At 55.2% G+C, this 10,367-nt stretch overlaps 2 non-coding genes across 2 annotated transcripts; one reads left to right on the forward strand and one right to left on the reverse strand.

The window, feature by feature from the left end:
* Positions 1 to 2,244: 2,244 nt before the first annotated feature.
* On the reverse strand, positions 2,245 to 2,436 carry LOC140215012 (U2 spliceosomal RNA). Its single transcript, XR_011891934.1, has one exon. It is a non-coding gene; the product is annotated as a U2 spliceosomal RNA (small nuclear RNA).
* A 5,651-nt stretch (positions 2,437 to 8,087) lies between these two features.
* Positions 8,088 to 9,902, forward strand: LOC140215014 (small subunit ribosomal RNA). The gene has a single exon (XR_011891936.1). It is a non-coding gene; the product is annotated as a small subunit ribosomal RNA (ribosomal RNA).
* The last annotated feature ends 465 nt before the right edge of the window (positions 9,903 to 10,367 follow it).

The raw sequence follows: 10,367 nt of genomic DNA on the forward strand, positions 1-10,367 counted from the left end.
CAGTGCACGCTTTCTCATTTATCCAATCGCTCGCAAACACATTGCATTGCTAGTCTACAGTGGCAATACAAAGTGACGTTTCACCATGCACGTCGAAGTTCATTACCAGTACCGCGCCAGCATCGACCGGCCGGCGAAGCGACGAGCTCAGCAGCGCATGCGCAAGGCCCGACACCACCCCAACCGAGCTTCCCTGCTTATCGGAGAGAGCAAGTGCGCGTGAACACGGGCGCGTCTGAGTATCTGGATTTAAAAAAAAAAAGAAAAAGAAAGCGTTTCCGAGATATTGACAAAGACAAGTGGTCGCGGTCGCTCTGAATCTTATCGTATTATAGAAAACGTGGGATGGCGGCGCTTCCTCGAGGGTCAGAAAGTACAATCGTCGAACTAGGTGGCAAGTGGAGTACATCCTTTTTCTTGGAACGGTTTGCAATTGACTGCTTGAATGTGCCGACCACGCGTCGCGGGTCGCGTATAGAGCCAACCGTTGGCAAGCACGCGTCTAGCGTAGCAGCAGAACCGATCGCGGTTGCGATAACCCATCGTTGGCAGCGAAAAAGAAAAACACCCACACGCAGTTTGTAGCAATAACCGTACAAATCAATGTGGTTTTAAATATAGCTTCACTGGTCACCCAAGAAGGGCACCGAAACTTTCTCATGACGCACACCGCTGTAGTCCACAAAGAACAAAGCGCACAAAATAGATATGATACAGCCGCACCGCATTATTTCGTGTTTTCACCATTTCATTACTTTCGTGTGCATGCGCGCTAGGGCCACGCAGGCCAGGAGTAAAAGGCACGAAAAAAAAAAAAAAAATGGTACGCAATCCTAAGCTTTGACTTGACTGCTGTGGCACTCGCATTTGTGTTCTTTACCTTAGGCGAACGCAATGCGCAAACTGAACTGGAATTTCCAATAATGGAAATTCCTGTTTGGCTCATATTTGCGTTTTTCGCCCGAGCAAGCGCTTCACTGCACTACGCTTTGCCCCTTCAACGTGGCTACACTGCCCGGCAGGCGTGTTCTGCGTAGGGCCGAACCTGCAGGCAAAAAGCATGGGCGCCGCCATCTTGTTGAGAGCGGCGCCAGGGACACAATCGCGCCTAGCTCATTGAGTTTTCCCCCAAAACTGAAAAAAATTTGACTTCATTAAACGAGAAAGATGCCACGAGTGTCCCAACAAAAAGCTTTGAGGATTACCGAAGGGTAACTGAGGGCGACGCAACGGGCTCTGGAAAGAAGGATGATGGGTGTGGCGTCACGGGGGGATCGGAATAGAGCAGATTGGGGTGTGCGAGAACAAACGCTCGTTAATGACACCAAAGTTTAAACCAGGAAAAACAAATGGGCATGCGCAGGGCATGCAATCTGGGGGGAAGATAACCGGTGGCCATTAAGGGTTACAGACTGAATTCCGAGAGGAGGGAAGCGTAGCAGGGGGTGGCAGAAAGGTAGGAGGGCAGATTAGATTAGGGACTACATGGCGACAATCGGCACCTGACCGGGGTACTTGGAGGATCATGGGAGATGCCTTTGCCCTGCAGTGGGCGTAGCCAGGATGATGATGATGATGATGTTCATGATGAAAAGGTAGCAACAGGTCTTCGTAACATACAGGTTAGAAAGATGAGGCACCTTTTAACCCTTGAATATATTTCGCCACATTCGGGCATACGACAAGTTTGTTTTCGAGGCGCTCGGTCCCACTGCTGCGAAAATGTGTACACAAAGGCTGCACAGTAGTTGCCAGAAATCGGGCACTCTATTTTTCTTTCATAGGGAATCTTTCTTCCACTTGGGCAGCGGATTTCGGCGGCAGGGCGAGCTTGCGTGGGCGCGGTGGTTTACGGATCCAAGCGATAGTGAACTCCAAAATCCAGTGTTGGCTTTGAGTGGGATTCATATTGATTGCGAACCCCACGGCTAATCCTACCCCCCATCCCCCCAAGTGGCTCTTTACAGGAGACAATCATTCAGAGACATCGGACAAATAGGAATTCTGGTTCTTTCTTTTGCTTTCATTAATTTTTCTCGAAGCCCATAACTAGAAATTTGCTGGAGCGGCTGTCCCATTTGCGACGCAACAAGTGCGACGCTACACACAGATGGAGTGGCAGTTTAATTACTCTCGTGGTCCGCGAACCGGCATCGTTGCGTGTAGTATAGGAATGGTGCGTGTCAAGTCAGTGCTCGCGTTGAGCTTGTGCTCTTCATTTTGATTGAATGAAGTCTCACCTAAGTGAGCGGGGCCGATCCCGGAGGTAGTGCAATACCGGGCCGACCTGCGGCGGAGGTGAAGCAGGCTTCAAGCACTCCGCCAACTTCCAAAAATAGGTTTAATATCGTGGGTCCATATAGAACCCGTATCAGATATTAAGCTGATAAGAACAGAGTTTTTTATTTATGCTAGTTACAAATACATCAAAAATATGTTACAAAACCAAGGAAAAAACGGATAAAAGGTGTATAATCTAAAAACGCAAACAAATGACTAAAAAAACTAGTTAGTGGTGTTAGTGATAAAAGGCTAAAACTGTAAAGGTGTAAAATACATGGCAAAACGCTTCTCTAAAACATAAAAGATCATTAAGAGGTGCCTACATGGGCTTTAAAAATCTTCGTAGATGGGCTTCGTAAATCTTCGTACATGGGCTTTAAAAATCTACACTTTGATCTTAGCCAAAAGGCCGAGAAGCGATGTCCTTCACTTCACTTCATTGTACTACTGCCTTGTGGGCGCCCTGCCGACATGGGTAACCTCAGCAACAGCGTGGGCAATATTATAAAATTCAGCCTGTGTACAGACTCAACGCTCCCTATCTCACGGATGAATTCGCAACGCCTCAGTCTTTCGCTGTTAACGAAACGCTGTCGCGTAGAAACGAGACCCGAGTGCAAGCTTGCTTGTAACGCGAAACCAACCAAGGCAACCTCGTAGAAAACGGAACAGGCGAGCGGAAAAAAAACGCGCCAGGGGAATGCTTACTTCCGTCTGAATGCGACCGCTCAAGGTGACCTTCCTTGAGGGCTTCGTTTCAAGCCCGTGTGCAATTGTAATATACTACGCGCATTTCCTTCATTTCTTTTTATTTACCGCAAGGCCCACTGAAAATTTTGATACGGCACAGGCCGGGACGGATCGCAACGTGTCGAATCGACCGGTAGAATTAGGTAGCATGCCCCATGTACGAAGACGAGCAACATAGAAGTGAATGACAAAATAAATATAGAAAACGCTGCACACTCCTTCCAACCGGAAACATAGAGGGGAGAAAGATCGCCATCTGAAACACAGGCATTGTAAAAAAAAGAAAAAAAAAAGTGCTACCTCATCATCTTTACCATTACCGTGTGTGTGTATGTATATATGCATGTGTGTGTGTGTGTGTTTGTGTATTTATATATATATATATATATATATATATATATATATACGCACACATGCTAGCATAGCTTAAACGCAGCTGGAAAGCTCAGCCTTGCACAAGAACCACCCCCTGTCGCAAACCCCTTTGAAACATTCAAATGCCAAACACGAGTAGAGCGAGGTCGTTCGAACCTGGCGCCAAAACGCATTGGCGCCATCTGTGTACGGAACTAGGAAAACCTGCGGACTTTGCAATACAGAAAGAAAGGTAGATGGCGCGAGCTAACGCTCCATTGCATACTAAGAACGAGAGTTAGTGAATAATGGCAGAAACGTCTTGGGAAGAGAAAAAAAAAAAAAACACGCAAAAGTTGTTGGCTTGTGCAAGCACTCTATGTTACAGCGATTAAAGAGCATAGCATCTTCTACAACAGCAGCTACAAAAAGAAGAAGAACGTGAGAGAGGGAGAGAGACAGGCGTGTTTCTTTGGAATGCAGAGCATGCAGCACATACTATAAAGTGCCAAAGAGACGGGGAAAGCAGATGGCGCGAAGGTGTATGTCCTCAAAGCTTGAAAGCAATTTCTAAATTACATGTACCGAAGTCCACCTACTCTCATCAGGTTGCTCCCGCCTCCAGTTGCGTTTAAAGTGAAATTACAGTCGCCTCAAAGGCAGACAGAGAGAGAGTGAAAATAGGTACACTTGCTTCGCGCAGCTGCAGCCGTTCAAATTTTACAGCAAGAGCACTCCCGAAGCAACAAAGTCCGCTGCCGCCTGGGCGCAATGCGCTCGCTTCAGTAAATTGCCGTGCTGGCCTCGGCAACCAAGAGGTGTAGTGCGGCAGACTGCTGCATTGTAGCACACCGCAAACCGTGCAGACGTAAGCGATCGCCTCGACATCGCTGCGAGCGCTCGAAGAGACAAAGTCCGAAACCACGTGTGCCGGGGCGGTGCGAGCGCGACGCCTTTGACGCAACTTTTGCGTACAAGCCGCCGCACCGCCACGACGGAATCGCTGGCATCCCGCACGCAGCTGCATTGTGTCACGCCGGCAATCGTTGAAACACCACGCAGTCGTCGGCGTCGGCCCCGACATGGTTGCGAGCGCTGGAAGAGACAAAGTCCGAAACCGCGTGTGCCGGGGCGGCGCGAGCGCGACGCCTTTGACGCAACTTTTGCGTACAAGCCGCCGCACGGACACGACGGAGCCGGTGTCACCCTGCAGAGGGCTGCACTATAGCACGCCGGGAACCGGCAAAGAACCGCGCAGACGTCGTCGTTGGCCGCGGCGTTGCCGCGAGCACGCGAAGAGACAAAGTCCGAAAGGACGTCAGCCGGGGCGTCGAGCACGCCGCCCGCACTGTTCGCACGCGTGCTCGGAAATGGCGAAGGGGCCGCGCTAGCGTGCCTTGAATCGGTGAGCGGCGGTACCGCGGCGATCGCCAGAGCTCGAATCCGCCCTGCAAAAGCCAAATATTGGCGCTCGGCTCGGCGCAGTACGCCGCCGCGTCGCACGAGTACGGCCCCATGGAGGTCTGGGCACTTATCGCTGCTACTGTAAGGGGCCGTACGGCCCCGGCCGACATTGTACCGTAGTGCGATTTTCGGCTTGCGCGTGCTCGTGGCGTAGTCCGCGCACCGTTCCGACGTCGACAATCGTGCCCACGACTACGCGAGCGCTGGAAGAGACAAAGTCCGAAACCGCGTGTGCCGGGGCGGCGCGAGCGCGACGCCTTTGACGCAACTTTTGCGTACAAGCCGCCGCACGGACACGACGGAGCCGGTGTCGCCCTGCAGAGGGCTGCACTATAGCACGCCGGGAACCGGCAAAGAACCGCGCAGACGTCGTCGTTGGCCGCGGCGTTGCCGCGAGCACGCGAAGAGACAAAGTCCGAAACGACGTCAGCCGGGGCGTCGAGCACGCCGCCCGCACTGTTCGCACGCGTGCTCGGAAATGGCGAAGGGGCCGCGCTAGCGTGCCTTGAATCGGTGAGCGGCGGTACCGCGGCGATAGCCAGAGCTCGAATCCGCCCTGCAAAAGCCAAATATTGGCGCTCGGCTCGGCGCAGTACGCCGCCGCGTCGCACGAGTACGGCCCCATGGAGGTCTGGGCACTTATCGCTGCTACTGTAAGGGGCCGTACGGCCCCGGCCGACATTGTACCGTAGTGCGATTTTCGTCTTGCGCGTGCTCGTGGCGGTGTCCGCGCACCGTTCCGACGTCGACAATCGTGCCCACGACTACGCGAGCGCTGGAAGAGACAAAGTCCGAAACCGCGTGTGCCGGGGCGGCGCGAGCGCGACGCCTTTGACGCAACTTTTGCGTACAAGCCGCCGCACGGACACGACGGAATCGCTGGCATCCCGCACGCAGCTGCATTGTGTCACGCCGGCAATCGTTGAAACACCACGCAGTCGTCGGCGTCGGCCCCGACATGGTTGCGAGCGCTGGAAGAGACAAAGTCCGAAACCGCGTGTGCCGGGGCGGCGCGAGCGCGACGCCTTTGACGCAACTTTTGCGTACAAGCCGCCGCACGGACACGACGGAGCCGGTGTCGCCCTGCAGAGGGCTGCACTATAGCACGCCGGGAACCGGCAAAGAACCGCGCAGACGTCGTCGTTGGCCGCGGCGTTGCCGCGAGCACGCGAAGAGACAAAGTCCGAAACGACGTCAGCCGGGGCGTCGAGCACGCCGCCCGCACTGTTCGCACGCGTGCTCGGAAATGGCGAAGGGGCCGCGCTAGCGTGCCTTGAATCGGTGAGCGGCGGTACCGCGGCGATCGCCAGAGCTCGAATCCGCCCTGCAAAAGCCAAATATTGGCGCTCGGCTCGGCGCAGTACGCCGCCGCGTCGCACGAGTACGGCCCCATGGAGGTCTGGGCACTTATCGCTGCTACTGTAAGGGGCCGTACGGCCCCGGCCGACATTGTACCGTAGTGCGATTTTCGTCTTGCGCGTGCTCGTGGCGGTGTCCGCGCACCGTTGCGACGTCGACAATCGTGCCCACGACTACGCGAGCGCTGGAAGAGACAAAGTCCGAAACCGCGTGTGCCGGGGCGGCGCGAGCGCGACGCCTTTGACGCAACTTTTGCGTACAAGCCGCCGCACGGCCACGACGGAGCCGGTGTCACCCTGCAGAGGGCTGCACTGTAGCACGCCGGGAACCGGCAAAGAACCGCGCAGACGTCGTCGTTGGCCGCGGCGTTGCCGCGAGCACGCGAAGAGACAAAGTCCGAAACGACGTCAGCCGGGGCGTCGAGCACGCCGCCCGCACTGTTCGCACGCGTGCTCGGAAATGGCGAAGGGGCCGCGCTAGCGTGCCTTGAATCGGTGAGCGGCGGTACCGCGGCGATCGCCAGAGCTCGAATCCGCCCTGCAAAAGCCAAATATTGGCGCTCGGCTCGGCGCAGTACGCCGCCGCGTCGCACGAGTACGGCCCCATGGAGGTCTGGGCACTTATCGCTGCTACTGTAAGGGGCCGTACGGCCCCGGCCGACATTGTACCGTAGTGCGATTTTCGTCTTGCGCGTGCTCGTGGCGGTGTCCGCGCACCGTTGCGACGTCGACAATCGTGCCCACGACTACGCGAGCGCTGGAAGAGACAAAGTCCGAAACCGCGTGTGCCGGGGCGGCGCGAGCGCGACGCCTTTGACGCAACTTTTGCGTACAAGCCGCCGCACGGCCACGACGGAGCCGGTGTCACCCTGCAGAGGGCTGCACTGTAGCACGCCGGGAACCGGCAAAGAACCGCGCAGACGTCGTCGTTGGCCGCGGCGTTGCCGCGAGCACGCGAAGAGACAAAGTCCGAAACGACGTCAGCCGGGGCGTCGAGCACGCCGCCCGCACTGTTCGCACTCGTGCTCGGAAATGGCGAAGGGGCCGTGCTAGCGTGCCTCGAATCGATCGGCCGGGGGCCCCGTAGGGCGACAGACAGGCAATTGTGCAGGAAACCGTACTGGCCATTGGCGAGAAATTGCCGTTCGCGCATTCGGTGGACGCGCTGCGCTTTCACGACTTCGGCATTGTGCTGCCGACGTAAGCTTTCAATCTTGCTCGCGGCGTTACGAGGCGGCACGATTTTCGCCAAACGCTCGTCGAAAGTGGCACGAGTACGGCCCCATGGAGGTCTGGGTACTTATCGCTGCTATTATATGGGGGTCCCAGAGAGCAGTCGCCCCCAAAGCGACCTGGGTGTTTGATATGCGGCGGGCTTCGTGCCCGTCAAGCGTGTCCCCGGTATCGCTCCCGTGGATCCCACAGCTGACGTCTGCAGCCTCATCCGCTTGATGCGTTAGGGGCTGGTTGTCGGACGACGCTTTTTCCACGATATCGAAGTGTGTTCCGCATCGTCCTCGGACGAATCAAATACGAAAGCGCCGAAGGCGCGGGCGTGACCCGTCGCCTAGCGGCTTTGCCGTCTCGGCTACGTTGCAAGTGTCGGTCGGTCCACCAGTGCTGCGGGCTCGAGAGAAACCGCAAGCCGCGATCGAGTCGACACAACCGGTCTATCGAGAATGTTGCGTGCTTCTTGCCGCGTGGCGATACCCGGCCCTGCGGGGAGGGCGCCGTTGCGAGCTCGAACGCCGTCGTCTCGGACTGTGCAAAGTGCTACCCTTTGCGAGAACGAAGCGTGTTGGGGCGCCTGAAGGTGGCCTCGGCATCGCAAAAACGGCGTCCGGCCTGCTTGAAAGGCTGGACGCGCAGTTGAACGATTACCTGGTTGATCCTGCCAGTAATCATATGCTTGTCTCAAAGATTAAGCCATGCATGTCTAAGTACATGCCGAAATAAGGCGAAACCGCGAATGGCTCATTAAATCAGTTATGGTTCCTTAGATCGTTTCTTCCTACTTGGATAACTGTGGCAATTCTAGAGCTAATACATGCAGTGAGCCTGAAGCCCTTTGGGCGACGGGTGCTTTTATTAGACCAAGATCGATCGGGTTTCGGCCCGTATTGTGTGGTGACTCTGGATAACTTTGTGCTGATCGCATGGCCACGAGCCGGCGACGTTTCTTTCAAGTGTCTGCCTTATCAACTTTCGATGGTAGGTTACTTGCTTACCATGGTTGTTACGGGTAACGGAGAATCAGGGTTCGATTCCGGAGAGGGAGCCTGAGAAACGGCTACCACATCCAAGGAAGGCAGCAGGCGCGCAAATTACCCACTCCCGGCACGGGGAGGTAGTGACGAAAAATAACAATACGGGACTCTTTTGAGGCCCCGTAATTGAAATGAGTACACTCTAAATCCTTTAACGAGGATCAATTGGAGGGCAAGTCTGGTGCCAGCAGCCGCGGTAATTCCAGCTCCAATAGCGTATACTAAAGCTGCTGCGGTTAAAAAGCTCGTAGTTGGATCTCAGTTCCAGACGAGTAGTGCATCTACCCGATGCGACGGCTCGGACTGAACATCATGCCGGTCCTTTCTTGGTGCACTTCATTGTGTGCCTCGAGAAGGCCGGTGCTTTTACTTTGAAAAAATTAGAGTGCTCAACGCAGGCGAGTCGCCTGAATAAACTTGCATGGAATAATAGAACAAGACCTCGTTTCTGTTCTGTTGGTTTTTGGAATACGAGGTAATGATTAAGAGGGACAGACGGGGGCATTCGTATTGCGGCGCTAGAGGTGAAATTCTTGGACCGTCGCAAGACGAACTACTGCGAAAGCATTTGCCAAGAATGTTTTCTTTGATCAAGAACGAAAGTCAGAGGTTCGAAGGCGATCAGATACCGCCCTAGTTCTGACCATAAACGATGCCAACCAGCGATCCGCCTGAGTTACTCAAATGACTCGGCGGGCAGCTTCCGGGAAACCAAAGTGTTTGGGTTCCGGGGGAAGTATGGTTGCAAAGCTGAAACTTAAAGGAATTGACGGAAGGGCACCACCAGGAGTGGAGCCTGCGGCTTAATTTGACTCAACACGGGAAAACTTACCCGGCCCGGACACTGGGAGGATTGACAGATTGAGAGCTCTTTCTTGATTCGGTGGATGGTGGTGCATGGCCGTTCTTAGTTGGTGGAGCGATTTGTCTGGTTAATTCCGATAACGAACGAGACTCTAGCCTATTAAATAGGTGCGGGGTTCCCAGCACCTTACAACCTTCTTAGAGGGACAAGCGGCTCCTAGCCGCACGAAACAGAGCAATAACAGGTCTGTGATGCCCTTAGATGTCCGGGGCCGCACGCGCGCTACACTGAAGGAAGCAGCGTGTCTTTATCCCTGTCTGAAAAGACTGGGTAACCCGTGGAACTTCTTTCGTGATTGGGATAGGGGCTTGCAATTGTTCCCCTTGAACGAGGAATTCCCAGTAAGCGCGAGTCATAAGCTCGCGTTGATTACGTCCCTGCCCTTTGTACACACCGCCCGTCGCTACTACCGATTGAATGATTTAGTGAGGTCTTCGGACCGATGTCCGGCGCGGCCTTTCGGTTGCGCCGGTCTGTTGGAAAGATGACCAAACTTGATCATTTAGAGGAAGTAAAAGTCGTAACAAGGTTTCCGTAGGTGAACCTGCGGAAGGATCATTACCGGATTGTGAAGGGTGGCGAGCGCCATTGTTTCTACCCCGTGTGGGTGAAGCAGCTCGCTGCGCCCGACGCTTTCCGCCGCTGGCCCCGCTTGGACGCGGGGACGGCTATACCCGAACATGCCGGGGACTGCCTGAATTTTGAGGGGCGCCCCGTGCCAAATTTGTTGCGCCCAGTGGACGCCGGCTGCAACCTTGGACGGTTGGCTTGGCCGCGCCCGCGGGTAGAAACGGCGTAACGCACACTGGGTGGGCTTTCTGTCCGCTTTGGCGCTCTTGCGCGGAATGGGAGTAAGACGACCCGACCTGCTGCTTTGCCCAGTACGAGGGGAACGGCGAAGCGTGCGGTCGGTCAAGGAACTGACGGTCGAGAGCTAATGCCGCTGCCGCTTAGTACACACACGGAACCGTGGTGCGAGCGCTCTCCCGTCCTCCGCGGCAAACGCTGCCGAGTCTGAAAAGTCTG

Source organism: Dermacentor andersoni, unplaced genomic scaffold (genome assembly GCF_023375885.2).
Source record: "Dermacentor andersoni unplaced genomic scaffold, qqDerAnde1_hic_scaffold ctg00000785.1, whole genome shotgun sequence".
In the NCBI taxonomy this organism is placed as follows: domain Eukaryota; kingdom Metazoa; phylum Arthropoda; class Arachnida; order Ixodida; family Ixodidae; genus Dermacentor; species Dermacentor andersoni.